Genomic DNA, 23,073 nt, shown 5'->3' with positions numbered 1-23,073 from the left:
TGACAATCTGTATTGTATAAAGTGCTAAAAAGGTGACTTGATTTTGTCTGGTATGCATTGATTGATGAGATCACACACCTGCCATCCGGAGCATCATGGCCTGCAGTGGTGTGATGCTCTTAGATCTTCATCACCCTCCTCTATCCTCTTCTCTCTTTGGGCGGTGGCATGTCAGCGAATCGCATGCCTTTCGCGACCTGAGCAAAAGTCTAACAAACACGTCAAACCGTCATTCCTACAGCTGCGTTACCTGACCTCCAATCTACTGAAGCATTTGCTTCAGAAAACATGCAAAAAAACTGTCTCCTTCGTCATACCGTAAGCGCGTTTTCAAATTTATATTTGGTTTGCCGAATGGAATCCTGCAGTATCTTATTCACTCACATGGTGTGCAAACGTAACATAAGAGCGTGGAAGTCCCATCGGAGTGAAAGTTCATACTTTCTGCTCAATGTTACTCTGACAACGCACCTGGTGTTTGTCCTCATCTCGTCGTCAGGTGATCTATGTCATTCTGGCGTCAGCATCTGCGTCGTCTCTCTCTCCATCTCGCTGTCGTCCTGTGAGTCGCTGTCATCGTCTGCGTCACTGTCGCTCCCTCCAGCGTCCATCATCTCAGAGTCTGAACCACCGCCCTCTGACAGGAAACACACGGCCGGAACATATAACGTTCAAAAAACCAGATGGAAAACTGGAACAGTGTTTCTGTTAGCGTACAGCTGCAGTGTTAGTGTACCTGTGCGGCGGGTGTTAGCGTACAACTGCAGGACCTGCGGTGGAGGTGGCCCTGGCGGGGGTCCCGGGGGTTTGCGTCCCGGCGGCAGGCGAGGAACTCCAGCTAGAGCGGCCGCTGACAGCGCTGAGCCCTTCCTGAAACACACGAGTGAACATATTCACAGTCATCTCTCCTAACGTGGTTTATGTGGTAAGTGAAATTTTGTACTGTAATGTAACAGGCAACCGTTAGCAATCGCTATTTTTTTTTCTTGCCTTTCTGAATAGGGATTCATGCTTCGGGCACACCCCTTAACATACCCAGACTAAACACTGATACAGTTCAAAAAGTGCAAAGGCCATAGGGACCTTTAATTAGGGGTATTATTGCCCTATTTGGCAACGGCTTATTCCTGCGGACAAGCAAAAGTTATTGATTAGTGTAAAAAACAACTTTTGAAGCACCATGCTCATCGATGGGACTGAATTACTAAACATTATTTACTACTTCCAGCACACCACATTATTTGAAGTAACTAGTAAAAAACCTCATGGTTCATTTAAGTGGAACGGGAAAATTTCTAATGATTACCCAACCCTACTTATGACGATAGTATAATACTGTAAATACATGTTGAATTCTGACATTGCCAACCTAATTAAGTTGACAGTAAGTAATAAACAGTACTGAGCATTAATTAGTTGAGTATTATGCATTTTTTCTTACAAATATTTTTTAATAGTTGTTTAAAGATTTTAATGGAACTGGAACTGGAACTGTTAGGCATAACTGGAACCAGAAAATTTCTAACGATTCCCAACCCTAGTAGTGAGTGTGTTTCTGTGTGAGTGTGTGTGTAGAGAGTGTGTGTGTGTGTGTTCTGACCCGAGTGCAGAGCTCTTCTTCAGGATGGAGGGCGGCTGAGCTCCAGGAAGGGGAATGTCCTGGATGAGGATGCTGTATGGAGCGTGAGGCATGTCTGGAAGAGGAATACTGTCCACCTCCACAGACTCAGCGTTCTGATGGACACACACACGATCTCATTAAAGCTGAAGTCATTTCTACTGACGTCACTAACATCACAAACTCTGTATCAAGGGGTTAAAGCAAAAAAATAAATCCTGAGCCTGAACTTTTTTCCGGGGCAGGGGATTGAAAATTTTCAATGACAAAATATTTGTCATTTAATTACAAAAAGTAAAACTATGCTGTTGTATTTTCAAATATTTTAACTAATCTAGGGCTGTAACTAATGATTAGTTAGGTATTAACTAATGGTAGTATCCTCACAATTATATTCCTTCTTGGATAAAAATGGCATCTGAGAGGATTTCCAGTCAGGATTTAGACCATATCATAGTACTGAGACTGCTCTCCTTAGAGTTACAAATGACCTACTCTTATCATCTGATCGTGGTTGTATCTCTCTATTAGTGCTATTGGATCTTAGTGCTGCGTTCAACACTACTGACCACAACATTCTTTTGCATAGACTAGAAAACTTTGTTGGCATTAATGGAAGTGCAATAGCATGGTTCAAATGACAGTGACAGTGACGTGACATACAGCCATCAGAATTCGTGCTCTGCATTTAACCCATCCAAAGGTGCGCACAGTGAACACACACCCGGAGCAGTGGGTATAAGACACACCTGGGGGGAGCAGTGTGGTATCATTTATGCCTGTGGCTCCCCGGGGAGGCAGTTGGGGTTCGGTGCCTATTGCTCATGGATCCTCATTCCGTGGTACTGAGGTGGGGAGAGAGGTGCTGTACTTCACGTCCCCCGCCACCTACAGTCCTGTCTGCCGGCCCGAGACTCAAACTCACAACCTTTGGGATACGAGCCCGACTCTCTAACCATGGCTTCCCCCCCCCGTGTATCGGTGAAAACTTGTTATCTTTTGAAACTCAAATTATATCACGCGGACTGGCATATTTTCACTTGCATAATAAATACGATGGATCTCCGGTTGTTATGTATTATCTCCTTACGCAACTAGCGTCATGTTTGCAACCCCCTTTCAGGTGCTCTCAGATCCTCATCTTCCATTTTTCTTGTGGTACCGCAGTTAGACTAACCTACCATGGGTGCCAGATCTTTTAGCCATGGTGGCCCCCCGCGGCTATGAAACTCCCTTCTCCCCCTGATATTAAGTAGCAGTGACTGCCTGCTGACTTTTAAAACACGTCTTAAGACATATCTTTTTATACAGGCTTTCTTATAATGTTTTGAGTCTTTCCTGCACTTTATAGTCTTTATATGCGTGTATGTTGTGTGTTTTTTAATGTGTAGTGATTTGTATTTATTTTTTATCTGTGCTTGCTTGTGAGGTGACCTTGGGTGTTTTGAAGCTGCTCTGCTAGTCGCAGTGCTTCAGTAAATCGAGAGCAGGGCAGTCTCATATTGAGTGGCCACTTTGAAGCCACATTGGCTGCTGTCCAGGAGGCTGTTCTGTACAAGAAACATAGAGAGCTGGTTGAAACACAGCCTCGCTCAAGTGTCTTTGCAATGAATGGAAGAAGCGATACCGGTCTGTAGTTTTCTAGAAGTGCTGGATTTAGAGATGGTTTCTTCCAGCAGTGGGCTTACCCGAGCCTGCTTAAATGCTGAGGAAATGTACCAGAGTGAAGAGAGGAGTTGATAATGGTGAGTAAGTGAAGGTATGACTGAAGAAGAAATGTCGCTTGAAGGGAGGTAGTGGGGATCGGATCCAAGTGGGCAAGTAGTAGGATGACTGGACAGGATAAGTTTGCAAACGTCCGCTCACTGAGAGAGTGGAGAGAAGGAGGAGGAGAGAGAGTGTGCATTAGTAGTTGTGAAGTTATCCTCAGTCTGGTGGTGTGGAGAATTGGTCACTGATGGTTCTTGTCTTATTTGTGAAGAAAACTGCAAAGTCGTCAGCTGTAAGAGTCGATGGAGGAGGAGGTGGAGGCGGATTAAGAAGAGAAGAGAAGGTTTTGAAGAGTGTCCGAGCGTCACAACAGTTGTTAATTTTGTCGTGTGGTAGTATGATGTTTTAGCAGTGAAAACGCTTGCAGAGAAGGAAGAGAGAGAGACTGATACACACTGAGGTCGGTAGAGTTTCTTGATTTATGCCATTTCCTCTCTGCAGCCCTGAGTTTAGAGCGCGATGTTCACGGGAGGTACATCGGACAGCCAGGGGGCAGATGGGGTGAAGTGCGTGCTGGCTCTGGACGACAGTGGGCAAAAAGCTGTCCAAGCAAGAGGTTAGAGTGGAGCAAAAAGTGTCCGTAGCACTGAAAGTTAGTGTCCAGAGCCGCAGAAAACCTGCGAGAGTGAAGGAAGTGAGGATGAAACCGCAGAGGATAGGCGAGATGGAGAGAGAGTGAGCGAGGTTCCGTCGAAAGTTAGTAGTGATAGTAGAGATCTGAAAGCACAGTGACAAGTGACCAAAATAAGTATTTGAGGACAAGCTGTACAAAAATTGAAGGGGAAAAGCAATACTCAAGTGCCCTGTCGGTGTCCTTAGCGGGGTGGAGTCCCCGCAGGTAGAGTCGATGGTCTTTACAGTCGCCGGTCTTCACACCGAGGAGGCTTCACATGAGTGCTGCCAGCGACCGCTGCCACGGTGACACTTACCACTTATATATTTGCCTGATTACCTGTGATTGAAGTTTCAGCTGGCTCACGCCCCTATTTAGCAGACCGAACTGGCCAGTCCCTGCTGATAGGCAAACGCAGAAAAACCCGTGCCACGCCAGCACAACAGACATTTACCAGGGTAAGGCACACAGTAAATAAAGCAAAGTTTTCTCCTAGCAAATGACGCATCACGCAGTAGTCTAATGCAGAAAACAAGGCAAAACACCCATAAAACCCGGCTGGTCCTTTATCCAATGCTGTCGGCCAATGCTTTTATTGGGTGGGTAGTTCTAACATTGGTTCTGGCCAATATCGTTCGGGAGGCAGACACACTGGCCGTTTAACCCAGATTAAAGACCCATCAACTGGTAACCAACCTGGCTTTACTACATACAACACACCAATACATTTTCTGTGCAAAGGACCCCACAGCCCTGGAAAGCAGTTTTGAGACCAGGACACCTATAGAGCTCCAGAGATAGATCCTGGTGGTAGCATTCTTGTCCTGTGACTTAATTCACCGGACAAGACCATGCGGAATAGATGATTCTTCCTGCAATAACTGACTTTTGCTGCAGCCTGGGAAATTGATCTGGCTCGTTTCTGTCTTCGGTCGAGAGGAGATAAACCGCCTCCGACTGGAGCCTGGTTTCTCCCGGAAGGTTTTTTCTCCATCTCGCAGTCACTGATGGAGTTTTGTTCCTTGCCGCTGTCAGCTTCTGGTCTTGCTTCTAGCTGGGGATAATCACTTACAGCCATATCGCTGACTGATTGCAAATGATTGCACAGATACTATTTGTAAAACTGAACATGTTTCGCACGATGACACATCACTGAATTCAATGATGAACTGCCTTTAATTAAAAATTGAGTTTTGCATTTACTGCCACTCTTGCACATTACTGGATGACACTCATTTTCCCTACTGAAAGTCCACAGCACAACCAAATACACCTTTATTTACTTTTACCATTTTACCACTGCTATTCTTGATGAAAAAAACAACAATTGAATCTTGGCAAAGTTAATCTCGCCGGAAAAAAATACTTGGTCTTGTACTCTTGAATCGGTAAATCTGGAATACGTACTTACTCGACTTAAGGCTCTGACGGCTTGGGGAGAATATCCCAAAACACAACCCTCCAATCATTAGGATTGCTGGGAGCCAGAGACAGAGAGGGGATGAAATGCAAAACATGCAAACCGCTGCCCCTCTTGATCTGAACATTCTATTTCAGCCGGAAATACGTCACTACAATTGAAATAAACTCCGCAGCAACTTTCGGTTCACCAAGACTTTGACACTGTAAAGTGCTTGCAGATACAACCTGGTATTTTATTAAAAGCAATTATATAAACAAAGGTGACTTGACTTGATTATATTTTGTGAATCAAGTAATCTACTGGTTATTTCGGAGACAACTGATATTTTTCAGTAACATGCCCAGATCCATGAAAACCTACTTATATATAAACTTCAACGCTGAGGCAATAACAATTTGGCTCAATAGGCTACCAAAACCATGCAATTATATTGGTCGAATTGAACAACACTGTTAAACAACATAACATTTTAATAAGTCAGCTATAATATAGCAAACATACCTAACTTATGCGTCCAGTATGTGCTTTCAAAATAAATACCTGCAGAGGGGCACCTACGGCCCTGGGTGACATTTCACTTTACAGCCGTGATTTAAACAATGTTTATTTAATTTTGAATATTTGGCCACATGCAAACTAGAACTTATTTTGAAATCGCAATGTAATTTTATAAATGCCATATTTAGAAACAGGTTGATGTATTCTCCTGTGTTGGTGCAAAGGTTTATAAATGATTTACATGCTACAAAATCTAGTGACAATGGACACTGTTTTCCCAGATGAACATCAATTCAAATTTACACAGCATACAGAGGAAGAGTTTAACCTCACATAAAAACAGTCAGTCTTTACACTGGTAAATTAACCGTAAGTTACCATTAATAGATCATATGTGAACAGGAACTTTTCAAAACTACAGGTAAATTTGTTCTGGCAATCATATCATTCTTATGGAGATGACGTGATTACTCTGGAGCTGTTTACCAAAGCTCCACTGCTTTTATAAGGAGCTAGATGGACACCTTTGACCATTAAGCGCCTCGTAGCTTTTTTTTTCTTTGCTTTCTGCATTCATCGGCGCTGCGACTCTGCAGTTGGATACTGCCATTATGCCTTGGCAGTCAAGCGCTGCCATGCCAGAAATTTTTTAAGCCCTGTGTATCTATACAGCATGCAATCTCTGATGCATGACCTATAAAGCAGGGGTCTGCAGCCTTCTGGCATGGCGTGCCATTTCCAGTTTTCTGGTAAACCACTGTGCCAGCCCTCCACCTACCCAATAGTTTCTGAGGATTTTTTCATAAACATAAATTTTAAAAACAAAAAAAATTCAAAATAAAACAATAGGCCTATTTGATTTTCATGCAAATAGTTTCTGAGGATTTTTTCATAAATTGTTTTTTTAAAAACTTTTCAAATGTTTCATGAATAACAGATATACAGTGTGATCTTACTGAACACCACTGTTTGTGTGTGTGTGACAAGGCCAATGCATTAAAACCATAGACTGTATAAAAACATGGACGTAGTGTCCGTGACATCACCCATAGGTTTCCTATAAGTGTTTTTGAAGCCTAAAGTAGTAAAGCCATCGCCATCTTGGCAGCGTGCAAATACTCAAAAACCGAAAACTAAAACCATGCCCACCTAGCTCGACGGTGGTGACAGCAGCAGCAATCCACCTGTCAGTCAAGTTGCTGCCCCCTTAATTATGCAGAACTTTAAGGTGTACCAGATGTTGTCCCTTTTACACTTTAAAAGCTTAAGCGTAAGCGCTTCTGATGGAGATATAAAAAATCAATCGTGTCACCAATCACAGTAGTCATGAAGCTGGCGTTGAAATTAGCTATAATCGAATTTTTGAACCAGGCTGTAAAAGGGCCGTTTCTCCTATTATGTAAAGTTGGCCATTTTAGCATGGCCCCCTCTATGGGATCCTTTTAGCAGCCAGTTATTGAATTACAGTTTAAGTGGAGACTAGTGAACTCCTACACTTATCTTTGATTAGTTAAATGTCCCGTTGACTGAAAAATGCTTTTCAAAGAAAACCCACCACTTCAGGTTGACTTTTGCACTGGGCCATTCTCCTGCAGACTTATTAAATATTTCGTGGGAAAGGACAGATCCGAGTCGGGGAATCCCAGAAAAATAGAAAAGTCAGCTGTAAGTGTAAACACTTCGTGTTGGCTGATTGACTGATGATCCGATCTGCGTTGATCAGAGTCACGGTGTCTCATGTCAATTGCGACAAAGTGTAAACACAAGCCATAGAAACTGAGGAAGAGGCCAGGGCTATAAATACTTTAACCAAACGATGGACTAATAAGAATTAGTAATGAAACCCGGTGGAAACTAATGAACTATCAAGCAACACAGGAAAACTAGGTCGAGGCAGGGAGAACAAACACAGAACTAAGTGACAATATTAACAACACACACACCCCACACTGGCATACATCGATCTGAGATCACCTGGTGGAAAAAGTAACATTCAGAAGCTCATAAATCGTTTTGTCACCCACTGGCCATGGCAACTAATCATTAAATTCGATATCTGAATCACATACATTATATTTCTCAGTCACAGAGGGGAGGTAAAATCACTGTGTTTTTAAGTAAATAACCTCGCCTTTCATTGTTTGTAGAAAAGAGACATAGACGAAGTCAACTTACACCTCTCTCTCTCTCTCCTCTCCCTCCTCCTCTCCCTCCTTCCAAAATGGCCATATTTGCAAAAAACACTCGAGGTAGTTTTCATCACTGGATACAGCTGGTCAGTCTTTTTAAAACTTTCTATCATAAAAAACCGTATCATTTAAAAAAGGTTGACTAAAAATATTCAGTGATTGCAGCGTTCATCTCAACCTCGCTCTCTTTAATGTTTTCACTGACCGCTTTGCTCTCTGCTTTCGGTGAACAGTAAACTCCGAATACTTTGAGTTTGAATTGGCCATACATCAGTCATTTCAGGGCGCAGACATTAAGCTTGGACAGGTGCGTGTCACTTCAGACAAGTAAATCAGTCCATCGATGTCGTTGGGTCCTAGTAAAACAGTTATTTGTCCGGGGGAAAAAACGTGGGGTTTTTTTGCGTTTTTCTTTTTGGCGCAAATGTAATTTTATTTCTGAAGCAATAGTCTCAGCATGCTCTATCTGGTATTAGCTTATACATCGGCATATTGTGATCTATTGCCTTAAAATTGTTGCTGTTAACACGTTTAACTTTATGAAGGACAATATTGTTCCCCTAAACTGATTAAATGTAACATGTCACCATTTACATCAAATTCTTAACTTTGATCATACATTAAATTAGAATAATCAGACGTACTATGAGTTTGTTACTATTCAATGACATCAAGTATCAACAAACTTCATCTTTCGCACTGCAGAGGAAACACAGACGTCTGCATCAGACAGTGCATTTATGTGTTTTACTCAGCCTGGTTAATGAAGATACAGCTTCCATAACTAATTTACTCAAAACTGCAAAATGCATAAATAATGTTATTAGATTAAATGTTTTTTACGTTTTTTGACATAACCAAATATGAAATGTTTGGAAAATGCAATGATACTTATTACATATGAAATTAACTCACTAGTAGGTGATAATTGAGTGAATCATTGATGCTAACCGATTTCCTTCAAACGGGATGATTCATTCACTAAATGAAGCAAGCGACGCTACTATGAATGACTGCACTGAATCATTAACTGAATCGTTCAGTAACGAAGGACTGTAGTGTGTTTGCTCGGAGATTCGGCGACTGTTCTGCTGTGGACAACATCTTGCTTAGACCTATTTTTGTTAGCGAATGAGTAAAAACGATCAATAATGCATACTAAAAATGCAAGTCAAATAAGTATTATAACTTGTTTTATTAAAACTAAAGTAGTATAAAGTCAATATCACATTTGCAAGCGAGCTGGAATGTCCGGGAAAACATCACTTACTTTTATTAAATATTGATCTTTTTTAGCCTGTGCAAGTAAAGTGTGCCGTTCCAATTGTTTTTTTCTTTGTGTGTGCTGTGGGCTCTTATTAGTTCTGCCTGAGAGATATTTCTCTCTCTTTTCTCCCGCGAGTTCAACCGCTGCAGCGAGCCTCAGCTGACCGAGACTGTGTATCTGTCAATACATTATCTTTATTATCACTGTTTACACTCAAAGTAATAAAATCAGAATCATTCTCGCCAAAAATTTTCCCACTGCTGCGTAGTTATATAAAATTTTAATCAGGTTACTTTGTCTGGTCAGGCAGGAAAATTCTCTTTCACCTTGCCCCTTCACCGAAAATCCTCTTGTCCCAGAGACAAGCGTTAATGTCGAGCCCTGCATTTTGACATTGACGAGTGCTGTTAGACCGCTGAGGCTTTGATCTGAAGTGCCTAGTATGTGCATCGGGGCGGCGCGCATCCATGGACTAAGCGCAAGTTAATTCTCACACTTTAATAGTATTTACAGCTCTAACAGGCTGTGTGACTAAAGTTATTACTCTAAATGTGTCAGTCAGTATACAGTTTTTTCCTATGCGGCTGCGCCGGTGCCAGCGATTATCCCTCTCTCTACTGTATCATATTAGATATGTTTCTAAGTTCTCTGAATGATCAACAGTTTAGAGTTTTTTTTTATCCAGTGAAAGCTCTTTTAGTGTAATCAGCTTCAGCTGCTGCTTCTGGTGTCAGATCTTGAGTGATTTTGATCAAGTAAAGGTCAGAATAACTGCAGTAATATCTCCAGATGAGCTTCTTACTGGACTGAACAGCTCAGCTTTACTTTGATTCTCCATCAATCATGTTTTAGAGTCTCAAATCTGATCCTCAGGATCTTTTGAGGGACATTTTGTTCATCTCTCAATCGTCAGTATTGTTTGAGATTTGCTGATCATGTGTAATGCAGTGTAAGTGAGCAGCAGTGTCACACACACCTTGACGGAGTCCTGAAGTAGAGCGACATCTGTGTCCTCTTGGTCACCTCGTCTCGATCCACCTCCAGCTTGGCGCCCTCTTTGTACAGATCTCTGTATTCTTCCTCTCGCTCGTACAGAACGGACGATTTTCGCTCGATGTCCTCCCGCAAGCTTTCTTCGTTTGTCACCAGAAACTTTCGCTAGTCCGGCAGCGTCTGCTGCACTGGATTGAATTCTGAAACCAGCACACAACATGATCAGACACACACACCACACCTACATACACTCACGTACCACTATAACCACACAAACCCATCTCGTCGAGTTTCTCCTATCTTTGATGATCTGACGTGTGTCTTCATCTTCAAAACACTGCTGCTCGGCCATCATCCTCTGCTTCTTGTTCTACATAACACACACACACACCCAACCACACAAGACACAGGTGTCCATCCCCTAGCACAGTATCAGTTAGGGCGCAAGGATTATCGCATGCATTTGTCATGCGTTTCTCCATCAGTAAAGCCGGTTTCCTGGTCTCGATTAGTCGGTAAATATCCCTGTCACACTGGATTTTTCAGAATGCACCTGGCATTAAGGGGGTTTTCCGTACAACACAGAGCCAAGCTAAGTTTCTCCCTGACAAGCTACGCAATACGTGTTCATAATCGATTATGACGATTATATTGACGTAGCTTGTCAGTGAACTAGGTCTACGTGTGGTATTAACTGCACGCTCCCCGTTGGAAAACAGGTCTGACCAAGATATTTACCCGCTAATCAACGGAACCGGCTTTACTGATGAAGACACGCATGACAAATGCATGCGATTATCGTGCAGCCCTAGGATCAGTGCGCACGATACACCAGCGCTGTGCTAATTTACCGCGTCTCTATTGACAACCATTCGTTACTACAGAAAACTACAGTTTGTATTCTCCAAACACTGACACAACACTGAAATTAAACACACGCATATATCCTCTGTAACTATTGACACGCGTGTTACTAAAGTCTGCTAATCACGCAGCACACCCAACTGAGAAAGTGTGAACTAACCAGTTCCGAGCTCAGGAAAGAACACCTGGACCTTCAATACTGTATTTCAGTAGTCCTTTCTAGAGGTCATAGGTCAAGTACTTACCCTTCCCCCTTCAGCTCTCCCCTCTTTGCGCTCCTCCTTCCTGCAGCCACACCACACCACAAACGGGGGTTCAGGTCTGGTTTTACACCCAGCGGTCAGACCGGTTTATTGGATCTGAGGTGTGTGTACTCGAAACAATGGCCTGATCGTGGAATTCATGAACTTCCCACTCTTGGTGGAGGAGTGGGGCCGGCCCATGACTGCAGACTTCAGCTTCAACCTGAACAACACACACACACACAACAACACAGAGAACACACACACAACAAAACACACACACACACAGCACACACAATTGAACCCCCAGAGAAACCCAACAACACAATTAAGCCAAAAACCCACAAGAAACCAAAAAAATGACCCCCACCAAAAAAAAAAAAAAAAACAAAAAAACCCCCCCCCCCAAAAACAAAAAAAAACACACACAACAATGAACAACACCAACACGACCACTTCTCCTTCTCCCATCTCTCTCACACACACACACACAGACACAAACACCACACACACACCACACACACATAAACACACACACTCTCATGTGATTTGTGTGGGAGGCAGTGAAAGCGTTATCATAGCACTAAAAGCAGCACGTGAAGCTGCTGTTTGTATCCCGTTCATAAACACACCTGGAAGGATGAGGCGCGTTTATGACACATCGCAGATAGAACATAACTATGATGTCATCAGCGGGAGAAGCTCGTTCAGAGTCAAACTCACCTCCAGTCGCTTAAACAGAATATTAATAATATTCAACGTTTATCATCAACAAACGCGTCCAAAAAGCACCAGCCATCCTCCTGCAATGAGCGGAAAACCGCCACTGCTCCTGAACACACTCACTTGCGCTTCCGGACTTTTATTATTTAAATCAACAGCAGCGCGCAGTTACAAGAAACGATATGTAGAGAAAACGGTAATCCGCTCTCAGCTGATCAGAGCAATGAACAATGTGCTATATTCTTTAGTATTAAATGTTCTGTCATCTAAATATGAGAGGTTTACGAATTGCGATCTTATTTCTCTTTTCTTGTACTCTGTTTTCTGACAGTGATGGGAGAAACAGCAGAATCGTTTCGACAGCTTCGAGGATTCAAAAACATAGATTCAGTGTTTCGAAACGGTCGAATCAGCACACGCTGGTGACCGCCTGCACTGGTGCAGGCAAATATGTAAATGGCAACAAAAACTGAAACTAAGGCTAAGACATGTCTAAACAGCTTACACAGATTGAGGAGTCTAATATAATAATTTCGATTAAAATAATAAAATATCTACACACTTTAGGAGGGCGTGGACGAGTCTTTAACGTTTCATAAAGAATATCTCTTTAGATTTTGAGACTTTAGTCTTTGCAAATTTACCGATCCTTTTTATGCACCAAGAGCTTGTAACACTCCAAAGAGAAAGGAAAAGCTTGGAAATGGCATCAATACAAACCCCTTTAAATTTTGGTTAAGTATTTTAGGTTAGTGCACTGCAACCATGGCAAAACTGAAGGAAACATGATGTTAGAGAGAGGTTTTTGGTTTTATGGATCAAAAGAATGTCCCGCTGTACAAAACTCTAAAAACACTTCTCACGATTTTAAGATCACAAAATTTTAATCATTTAGGCAGAACAATCGGGGTTACATCCAAATCCCCCTTACACCATATGAGAACAATAGAAGCGAATCATATCAAGCAAAGAGAGACAACAAAAGCGGTAGCCAATTGCTATATGACAATTCTCCAGTTAGTCTGAGTCCTGGAACCACGTGCCAGGGTTTTTTTTTTTTTTTTAAGAATGGCGGTGGGTAAAGAGAAGAAAAGGTGTAGTTACTAGTATTAGTTTGGTTAGTGTTCCTGAAAAGATGAGTCTTTTAGATGTTTTTTGAAAGTAAGTTAAGAAACTCAGATTGTTTCGGAAATTGAGATCGCGGGAGGGAATTCCATTTCCTGGCTGGGGCAGCAGTCAGGAAGAAGTCCGTGATTTAGAGTTTTGAACCTCTTTGGGATGGCCCCACAAGGCGTCGTTCACTTGCAGGCATAAGAAAACTTCTGGAGGCATAGGGTTAACTAATGATCTAAGGTATGTTGGTGCGTGCCAGTGTGTGGCGTAATGAGTAAAATCTTGTGACAGCTTGTCAGTACCTTGGAATTTGATCGTGATACTTCAGCCAGTGTAACCTGATGGGGAGGTAGCGGAGCTGTTTTGGCTCATTGAAGACAGCTAACCTCGCTGCTGCATTTTCTGGATCAGTTAAGGGCTTGATAGTACAATGCAGGAAGGCCCAGCCAGGAGCATTGCGGCCGTGCAGTCTGGAAGACAGAGAGCTTGGACAAAAGAAGTTGTGTGGCTTTGCTCAGACAGGGAAGGGTCTAATCTTTTACAATGTTGTATAGGGCGTCCTGCAGGACCCGGTTGTAGTATGGTCTGTGAGAAACAACACGATGATCATCCACAACCACTGGGACAGCTGTCCTGGAAGGTTGGTGGATTTGATGAACCCAATGTGAGAAGTTTGGCGATGGGGAAACAATGGGTTAGCTGGGACCACCAGCAGTTCAGTCTTAAGTAAGGTTGAGCTGAAGGTGATGAAGTCATTCATCTCGACTGAAATGTCATCAGATAGCAGGTTGAAATGCGAGAGAGCAACTACCGCCGGATCATCTGGTTGGAATGAGAAGTGAGTTGAAGTGTAATCGGCGTAACAGTGATGGAAAAGCCGGCTTCTGAATGGCGGATCCTAATGGCGTCATGTAGATGGAAGAGAGTGGTGGTACTGAGGCGAGGGCTGGTAGCAGTTGTTTGTGACTTGAAACTTCACCCCTCAAGACGCAGAGGATCCTATCAGAAGGTGGGACCACAGAGAAACCACTGGAGTCGGTTCCAGAGATGCTATCTTCAAGGGTGGACAGAAAGATCTGTGGTGATTAACGGTGTCAAAAGAAAGCCAGCAGACAGGTTCAGCAAAATGAGTGCTGAAGTTTTGAAGCTGCTCTTGCCAGAAGTGTGGGGCCTTCAGTAACGAGGAAGCAGGGCAGTCTCCAGTTGAGGTAGCGCACTTTGAAAAGCCAGATCCAGTTTGCTTTGTCCAGGGGGTTGTTCACCTTTAAGAAACATAGGGAAACTGGTTGAACACAGCTCATTAAAGGTATCTTTGCAATGAATGGAACAAGGGATGCTGGTCTGTAGTTTTCTAAAAGTGCTGGATTTAGGGAATGGTTTCTTCAGCAGTGGGCTTTACCGAGCCTGCTTAAGTACTGAGGAAATGTTCCAGGGAGTGAAGAGAAGGGAGTTGATAATGTGAGTAAGTGAAGGTATGACTACAGAAGAAGAAATCGGCTTGAAGGAGGTGGTGAGTGGGGATCGGATCCAATTGGGCAAGTAGTAGGATGACTGGACAGGATAAGTTTGGAAACATCCGTCTCTGAGAGTGAAGAGAAGGAGGAGAGAGAGTGTGCATTAGTCATGGTGAAGTTATCCTCAGTCAGCGGCGGTGGCGGAGGTGGTTTACTGATGGTTGCCTTGTCTCTTTATTTGTGAGAAAACTGCCGAAAGTCGTCAGCTGTAAGAGTCGATGGGAGGAGGCGAGGAGGCGGTTAAGAAGAAGAGAGAGAAAGTTTTGAAAGGAATTAATCAGGCGTCACAACAGTTGGTAGTTTTGCCATTGGTAGTATGATGTTTTTAGCAGTGAAGACATTTGCAGAGAAGGAAGAGAGGAGAGACTGATGATAAACACTGAGGGTCGGTAAGCAGAGGTTTCTTGATTTATCTGCCTTTTTCCTCTCTGCGGCCCTGAGTTTTAGAGCGATGTTCTCGCAGAACTTCTTCCAGACAGCCAGGGGCAGATGAGGGTGGTGCATGCTGGTCCTGAATGACAGTGGGCAAAAAGTTGTCCAAGCAAGAAGAGGTTGGGGAATGGAGCAAAAAAGTGTCATTCGCTTTTTCTTTATTTCCAGGGGGAGCTGAAAAGCTTCATGAGAGTGAATGAAGTGAGGATAAAACCACAGATAGTGAGCCGGGTTTTATAGAAGAAAGCCATACATTTAATGATGTTTAGAGTCATTTTTGTATTTGGTGCTGAAGAAATGTAAAATCTGGGTACTCCGTAATGGACTATATTTTAACAAAATTAATCATACACCTTAAAATAAATTTCATCAATTTAACAATAAATAAAAACAAGATACATATATTTATATTATAATATTTTATTATACAACAGGGATTAGACATATATATATATATTCACAAATACTAAAATATGTATAAGGAGTGTGCTGGATGATTCCTGGCCTACAGCGGGGTGATCATATCAGAGAAAAGAGGTTAGACTCGTCATACAAAAACAGTTTCAGTGGCCTGAGTACGATCCTTCTAAAAACAACGTTTCAGTGGCCTGGAGTAAGTTCCTTACCATTTATAGAACTGTGACTGCACGTAGTGAGTATGATCATTTAACTAAAGAATACTGTGAAATTACATAGGTTACAAATGGCATGGAATTTGAAAACATAACTCAATGTCTATGGAAACATCAGTCAATAAAGAGTTTTTTTTTTTTAAAACAATGGCGCATCATTTTGAACAAAATGTTTATTGCACCCATTGTTGCTTATGAATGAATAGAAAATGCATGTGTGAAGTGTAATAGTGAGTGTGTGAGAGTGTTTTTGCTTTGTATAAAAAACATTTGACAAACAAACAATAATCAGATATGGTTTGATCAAGTAGTAGTAAAAAACTCCAGACTCGACACTGCAGTATTGGATTTCATTCTTTATTATTATTTGGTATGGCTTCAGCAACTCCTCTACTTAAGGTTTTTTTTTTAATCATTTTTGACAGATGCTCATAATGCGTTTTGATGCGGGACGCTCTGCGGTGGGGCTCTAGTAGGGAATGGGCCCGTAAGTATGCAGTGTAGGCGCGATGATGCGGACCGTCCATCATGTGCTCACAGGCCAGGTTTGCTTCACACACTTCTCTCAAACTGCAAGACAAGAGTGAGAGTGTGTGAGAGAGACTCCACCGCTACTGAGTGTGTGTGTGTGTGTGTGTGTGTACCTCTCCAGCTGAGCCACAGTCAGGTCTGCAGGTGCTGTTCCTGCTCGCTTCGGTCTCTCTCACGACTGTTGAGGGAGCCCGTCTCGTTCCTAAACACACCTGAGAAGAGAGATAGAGTTCACACCTGCATGTATTCTGTTTCAGTCTGGTTTTAGAGCTCTGTATAGCACTGAGTAGGCATTGCTGAAGGTTAGATTTGATACTGTCGACCACAATATTATTCTGAAGCGACTTAAGTGTTGTGGGGTTCAGGGCCTAGCTTTAGAGTGGTTCGCCTTATACTTATAGCGGAGGACTTTATCTGTAAATATTGGGTTATTTACTTCACCCCCTATGCCTATCCATTGTGGTGTTCCTCAGGGATCCATTCTTGGCCCTCTTTTGTTTTCCTGAAACAATTTATTTCTAGTAAAGACTCGAAATTGTAATTCCATGCACAAATTTCCTCTCAATTGGATTACTGTAACTCTTTGTACATTGGCTTACCTCACTCTACACTTGCTTTCGGTTACATATGGTTCAAAAATGCATGCAGCCAGATTCTTAACAGAAACTAAAAAGAAAAGGGATCATATCTCCCCTGTCCTTGCTTGCTCATTGCACTGGCTCCCTATGAAATTTAGAGTCAAGTTTAAGATCCTTCTTTTTTGCATTCAAGGCATTACATAATTTTGCCCCTGATTATATTTGTGATCTCATTAGTCCATATACAGCCTCTAGGTCATTCAGATCTGAGTGATCCAGTTACTTTTATCTGTCCCCCCATTCTGCGTTGCAATAAAACAAAAGGTGATCCAACCTTTCTCAGTAGTAGTACCCCAAAGCGCATGGAACAATCTTTCTCCATCTTCTCCATCATCACTGGATGCTTTTAAGAAATCCAGCTTAAAGACTTATTATTTTTACTCTCCTAGCATTTAAGTGATGCTGTGTATGTACCTTTGAATAATTTAATTGGTGTTAAATTGGTGTTTTTATGTATTTACATTATAATTGTTTTGATAGTTGTATTATTTTCCTTTGTCTTTTTTTCTCTTTTAAATTCAGATTTATTTTTTTTTTATTGTAAAGCTCTTTGAAACAATTATGGTTGAGTTAAACATTTGCTCCATAAATAAATTTCCTCCCCTACCTATATAAATAGATGAAGAGGCTCTCTCTCTATTTGTGTCAATTCCTTCTTACACGGCCAGAGAAGCTCTTTAGCGTAACGGACCATACATTCATCTTGAAAAGAACTGATATAAACTCGCCCTCCGTCATACTCGTTCCCACATATATCTTTGTCATCAATCATTCATGGAATTATGATATTTCTGACTCTAATAGAAGGGAAAATCTCTTCCTGCAAAGTTGAGCTCTAAATAAACACACCTGAAACAGCTTGAATGAGATCTTCAGGAACAGCTGATAATTACAGAGGAGAAGAAAAGACTGAAAACACTGAGAACTGAAAGACTGAAAAACCCAAAACACAGAAAGACTGAAACCACCACAGATCAGCACAAGCCTTTAACAACACTGCATTTACTTTACATTGAGTCAACATATGCAAACCACACTAAACCCACATGCACACACACACACACAAACACACACACACACACACACACACACACACACACCCACACACACACGTCTCACCATCATCTCTGGGAGATTCTGCAGGACTCGCTGATTTATTGTCAGGAAGACCTACAAGAGAAGAACACAGAGAGAACAATCATACACACATATACACTACACACACACACACACACACACACACACGCACACACACACACACACACACTGACCTGCACTCAGACATGCAGCTATCATGCAGCAGAAGATCAGGAGTGTGAGGCTCTTCATGTTTGTCTCCGTGTTTCAGCTGATCTGGTGACTGTTTCTCTATGCCACTCACTTTATTTATAAAGTGACATCACAACGATCTGACATCACTGATTGGATGAGGAATTAAAATGCACACACACACAATCTTCAAATAATGTGATTGCATGTGAGCGCTCGTCAGTGGAGGAAACCAGCTTCATATAAACATTTCATATAAAGACTTTAATTACAGCTGTTCCTGCAGTGATGATGGTCACATTAAGCGGCTCCTCAGGAATCACCTAGAGCTGGGCACAATCCTCTCATCTCTGTGTGTGTGTGTGTGTGTGTGTGTGTGTGTGTCTGTGTGTGTGTGTGTGTGTGTGTGTGTGTGTGTGTGTGTGTACCTGATAAAATCTACAAAAATCCTCCCTTTGGGGACGTCTTCATTTGCAAAACTGCTATAAAAATAAACAACGTTTTTTTTTTTTAATTGTAAAAATGCTAAAAGTTTTTTGTAAGGGGTAGGTTTAGGTGTAGGGTTGGTGTAGGGCGATAGAAAATACAGTTTGTACAGTTTAAAAACCATTACACCTATGAAATGTCCCCATTTAGATAGCTAAGTAAACATGCGTGTGTGTGTGTGTGTGTCTGCAGGTCGAGGGTTCCGATGCTGAATTAACATGAATGTTTTCTAGCTCTGCTTCTCCAGTCATGCCGCGCTGCTATTTATTCCCGCACAAAACATGCTTTTGGAAAGCAGCTGTGTAATTTCACCGTCTGATTTATGAATCTCTGGAGCACATAGCTACAAAGTCTGCGTAAAGAATTCAGCTGATTGCCTCAGAATAAACTGCTTGTACATGTGGATCCCGAGCAACTGACTAAAGGTCAGCAGACCGAACACCAAAATCATGTCTAATAATCAGCAGATGAAAGAAAAGAGACCGGTTCGGGTTTGCAGAAGTTTAATTGTGATTAACAAATGAACACACATCTTCATCACATCAGATTAAAACCACTCTCATTTCTTGTCTGGAAACATTTTTATCAGACAACTCATTTTTTTGTATCTATTAAGAAAGGCAGATTATCAAGAAATACAGGCACCATCATGATTTTAGCTTTGAATAATTGCGTAATATGTGAGCAAAAGCAGAGTAGTGTTAATATCTGGGCAAATCAGCCCATCGCTCCAGAGAGTGAGAGGGGTTAGTAGGTGACAACCCATGACACACAGAAGCACTTATATGTGTGTAAATAGGTGTCTGGGCTTAATAGGTTTTTAAGGCATTAAATTAAGGTTGATTGGTCGTATGCAAACGTGGGAGGCGGGGCCTCAGTAGCGATGCAGATGTGGGTTGGGCTTGAGCTGCTGAGCTCGAGAGTATGTTTGATAGGCCATCGGTGATCCATAGCGTGGCTTAAACAGATGACATGGCAAAAATAATCCTCTACAGATTCTCAACCCGCTGCTCAGCCGGAGACTTCATCCTGAAACACACACGCAAACACAGCGCCTGAGCATCTCAAAATGCCTGACGACACCTTTACAGTTCTTAAAAATGCTTACAGTTTTTTGTAAACTATGGCTCCGGAACATACACACAACACAAACATAAAATAATTAGCCACATACATGCCAAACTAGACAAGACGTGAAAAATACAGTTAACCAAAACTGAACCAATCAATACTGAACTGACTTGAGCTGTAGAATGTCACTATTGACTTGTTAGAGCTGCTTTACAGCAGAATGTGAATTTGATACTATTGTGAAGCTGCTGTGAAACAATCTATACTATATAAGGCACTTTAGAAATAAAGTTGACTTTCTCTGACTTGGCTTGTATGCATATTTACTATATATATGTATCAACCATGTAAAGGCCAGCCAGTAGGTGCTGTGCAGATATGCCTCACTCCCCTGATCTGAAAGTGCCCGCCTCCCACACTGGAGACCTGGGTTCGGAGACCCACTCAGAGCAGGCGAGTGGGACCTGTTACATATATGTGTGTGTATGTATGTACTGTTGATATACATACACATAGTATATAGTTATATATATATATACAGTGGTGGCCAAAATTATTAGAACACTAGCATTTTCAGCAACTAAAAATGGTTTTAAGTCAGTTATTTCTATCTTTTGCTGTAGTGTGTGTCAGTAGGAAATATCAGTTTACATTTCCAAAAATTCATTTTGCCATTAATTGTAATACTCCAGTGATAATTTTGTCTGAGAACAGCCAATGCTCCACACAGAGATCTGATCTGATCATCATCCAGTCTGTCTGAAATGACATAAAGAAACAGAAACAAACTGAGACAGAATAAATCCAGAAGAACTGTGGCAACATCTCCAAGATGCTTCAAGAGACCTTCCTGCAAAGCTACAGTACTGTTAAAAGTTTTAGGTACCTGTGTAAAAATACTGCAAAATGAGGATGCTGTCAAAATATAGATTTTCTTTATCAATTAATTTCTATTAACTAAAATAAATCAACATTTGTTGTGACCATCCTTTGCATTTAAAGCAGCTTTTGCCCTCAGTTTCTCAGGGAGCTTTGCAGGTAGGTTTCTTAAAGCATCTTGAGATGTGTCCACAGTTCTTCTGGATATAGTCTGTCTCAGTTTGTTCTGTTTCTGTCACAACCATCTGCTGGAGTGCCCATGACAATCACTAGAGGGCACTCCTCCTAGATCATTGTCCATTGTTTGTGGACTTCATTTCCCTTACCCCTTCCCATTTCTATTAGTTCTTATTGTTCCCAGCTGTGTGTCGTTTCTTTTATTAGTTACCCTATAAATACCATGTTCTATTAGACATTGTTTATTTCAGTATTGTGTTTGGTTACCTTCTGCACTTGTTACTTTGTGTTTGTGGACTCTGTTTTGTGGATAATTTTTTTGCTAGTGGCTCTGTTTTTTTGGATCATTGTTTGCAACTACAACAAAGCTGCAATCGCATCTTCAATTTTGTCTCAAGAGTATTTCGTGACAGAATACTGAAGCCACTTCAGATCCAGCAGCTAGTCAGCCTTCATTGACTGTGGGACATTAGGATTCTTCCTCCAGCTTCTGAGAAGGAGCAAAAAGCACGACTCCAAATGTAGACTGCACTACGTCAACATTTGTTGAGAGTAGAAGGCCTTGCACAGACTTTTTGGACTTGGGCAGTGGAACTGGAACTTTGTGATTCTGAGTGTAACAAGGTTTTTAATGAATGCCTTGATAAACCCCTTGCCTCTGTGCTAGATGGAGGGACTTAGGATTCTTGATTATTGGGGTTTCATTGACTATCTCTGGACTACCAGGCCAGTCTGTGCCCATTGCAGTGCTCCCGAAGATCTACCCGAAGGTCTGCTACAACACCTCCAGAAAATAGTGAAGCTTCACTATCTCTGATTCGTAAATGAAGCTCAAGAAGGAGGAGGACTGCAAAGTCTGCTCCTGTGGTCCCTAGTCTGGTGGTCCTGGAGGACTTGACTCGGTGGTCCCTAGTCTGGTGGTTTTGAAGGACTTGTGTGGTCCCTAGTCTAGTGGTCCTGGAGGACCCGACTTCAGTGGTCCATAGTAAGGTATTACTGGAGGACCCAACTCTGGTGGTCCTTGAGGACTCTTGTGGTCCCTACTCTGGTGGTCCTGGAGGACCTGACTTTGGTGGTCCCTAGTAAGATATTACTGGGGGACCCAACGCCTGGTGTTCCCTATCAGGTGGTTCCTGGATGCACCGACTCCGTTGCCGCTTGAAGACCCTCCTGTAGGTCCTAGTCTAGTGTCCTTGAGGACACTACCTCCCTGTGGTCGATTCCCTAATCCGGTGGTCCTGGAGGAACCCGATTTTTCGGGTGGTCCCAATTGCGTGGTCCTGGGGACCTGACTGCAGTGTTCCGCAATTTCCCGTGGTCCTAGAGGAAGCAAATCCAGGTGGGGTGTGCATGTGGAAGCATGTAGTTTAGTCGGGGGGGGGTATATTGGTGGCTGCATCCCGGCCTCTCGTCGTTCGCGTGTGACATCGCGGGCGCGGGGAAGTGTGGGCTTATGCTTGTGCCGGAGGACCCTATGCGTGTGTGAGGTACGGTGCCATAGGGTGGGTGGGTGACGGGAATTATTACGAGTTGTAAACTTTTTTTTTTTTGTTAATAAATATTTGTTAATTAATTTGCGTTCTCATTGCCTCCCTCATTTGTCATGGCTCTGAGCCATGACAAATATGGCCCGGCTCATCTGGCCAGCTGTAATTAAGAACACCAGTTTGTCCTTTTCTTTATCTCTGACTCCACGAGCGAGGGCTCTGTGCATGTGTCATTTAGTCTGTTTGGGAGACCGCCAAAACCACCAATACAGGGAATGCATAGAGTCACATTTCCAGCTCAATGACTCCCGACACATGTGGCAAGGACTAAGAACCATCTGTGCCTTTGGAAATAAATCCTCTGCAGCTGTGAGAGCAGAACTGTCGCTGGCTGACATGTTAAACTCTTTCTATGGCCGCTTTGAATGCAACCGCGGATGCAACGAGTCTGCCGATCAGTGCGGCAGTCAGAGCAGCGATAATCATGTGATCACCCTGTCTGAGGACGAGGTTCGGAGGGCTCTAAAGTGAGTGAACGTCAGGAAAGCAGCCGGACCTGATGGGATTTCTGGCCGTGTTCTGAGGTCCTGCGCTGATCAGCTCGCTGGTTTGTTTACATCTATTTTTAATGAGTCCCTTGCTAC

General features: G+C 42.5%; 2 pseudogenes; both read right to left on the bottom strand.

Moving 5' to 3' along the window:
* Window positions 1-509: 509 nt before the first annotated feature.
* On the bottom strand, window positions 510-11,678 carry LOC122136696 (annotated as a pseudogene).
* Window positions 11,679-16,239: 4,561 nt separating this feature from the next.
* On the bottom strand, window positions 16,240-18,410 carry LOC122136734 (annotated as a pseudogene).
* Window positions 18,411-23,073: the final 4,663 nt, after the last annotated feature.

The sequence above is a fragment of the Cyprinus carpio genome, chromosome B3 (assembly GCF_018340385.1).
Source record: "Cyprinus carpio isolate SPL01 chromosome B3, ASM1834038v1, whole genome shotgun sequence".
Lineage (NCBI taxonomy): Eukaryota > Metazoa > Chordata > Actinopteri > Cypriniformes > Cyprinidae > Cyprinus > Cyprinus carpio.
Note: the sequence above shows the minus strand (reverse complement) of the source record. Positions and strands in the feature narration are given on the sequence as shown.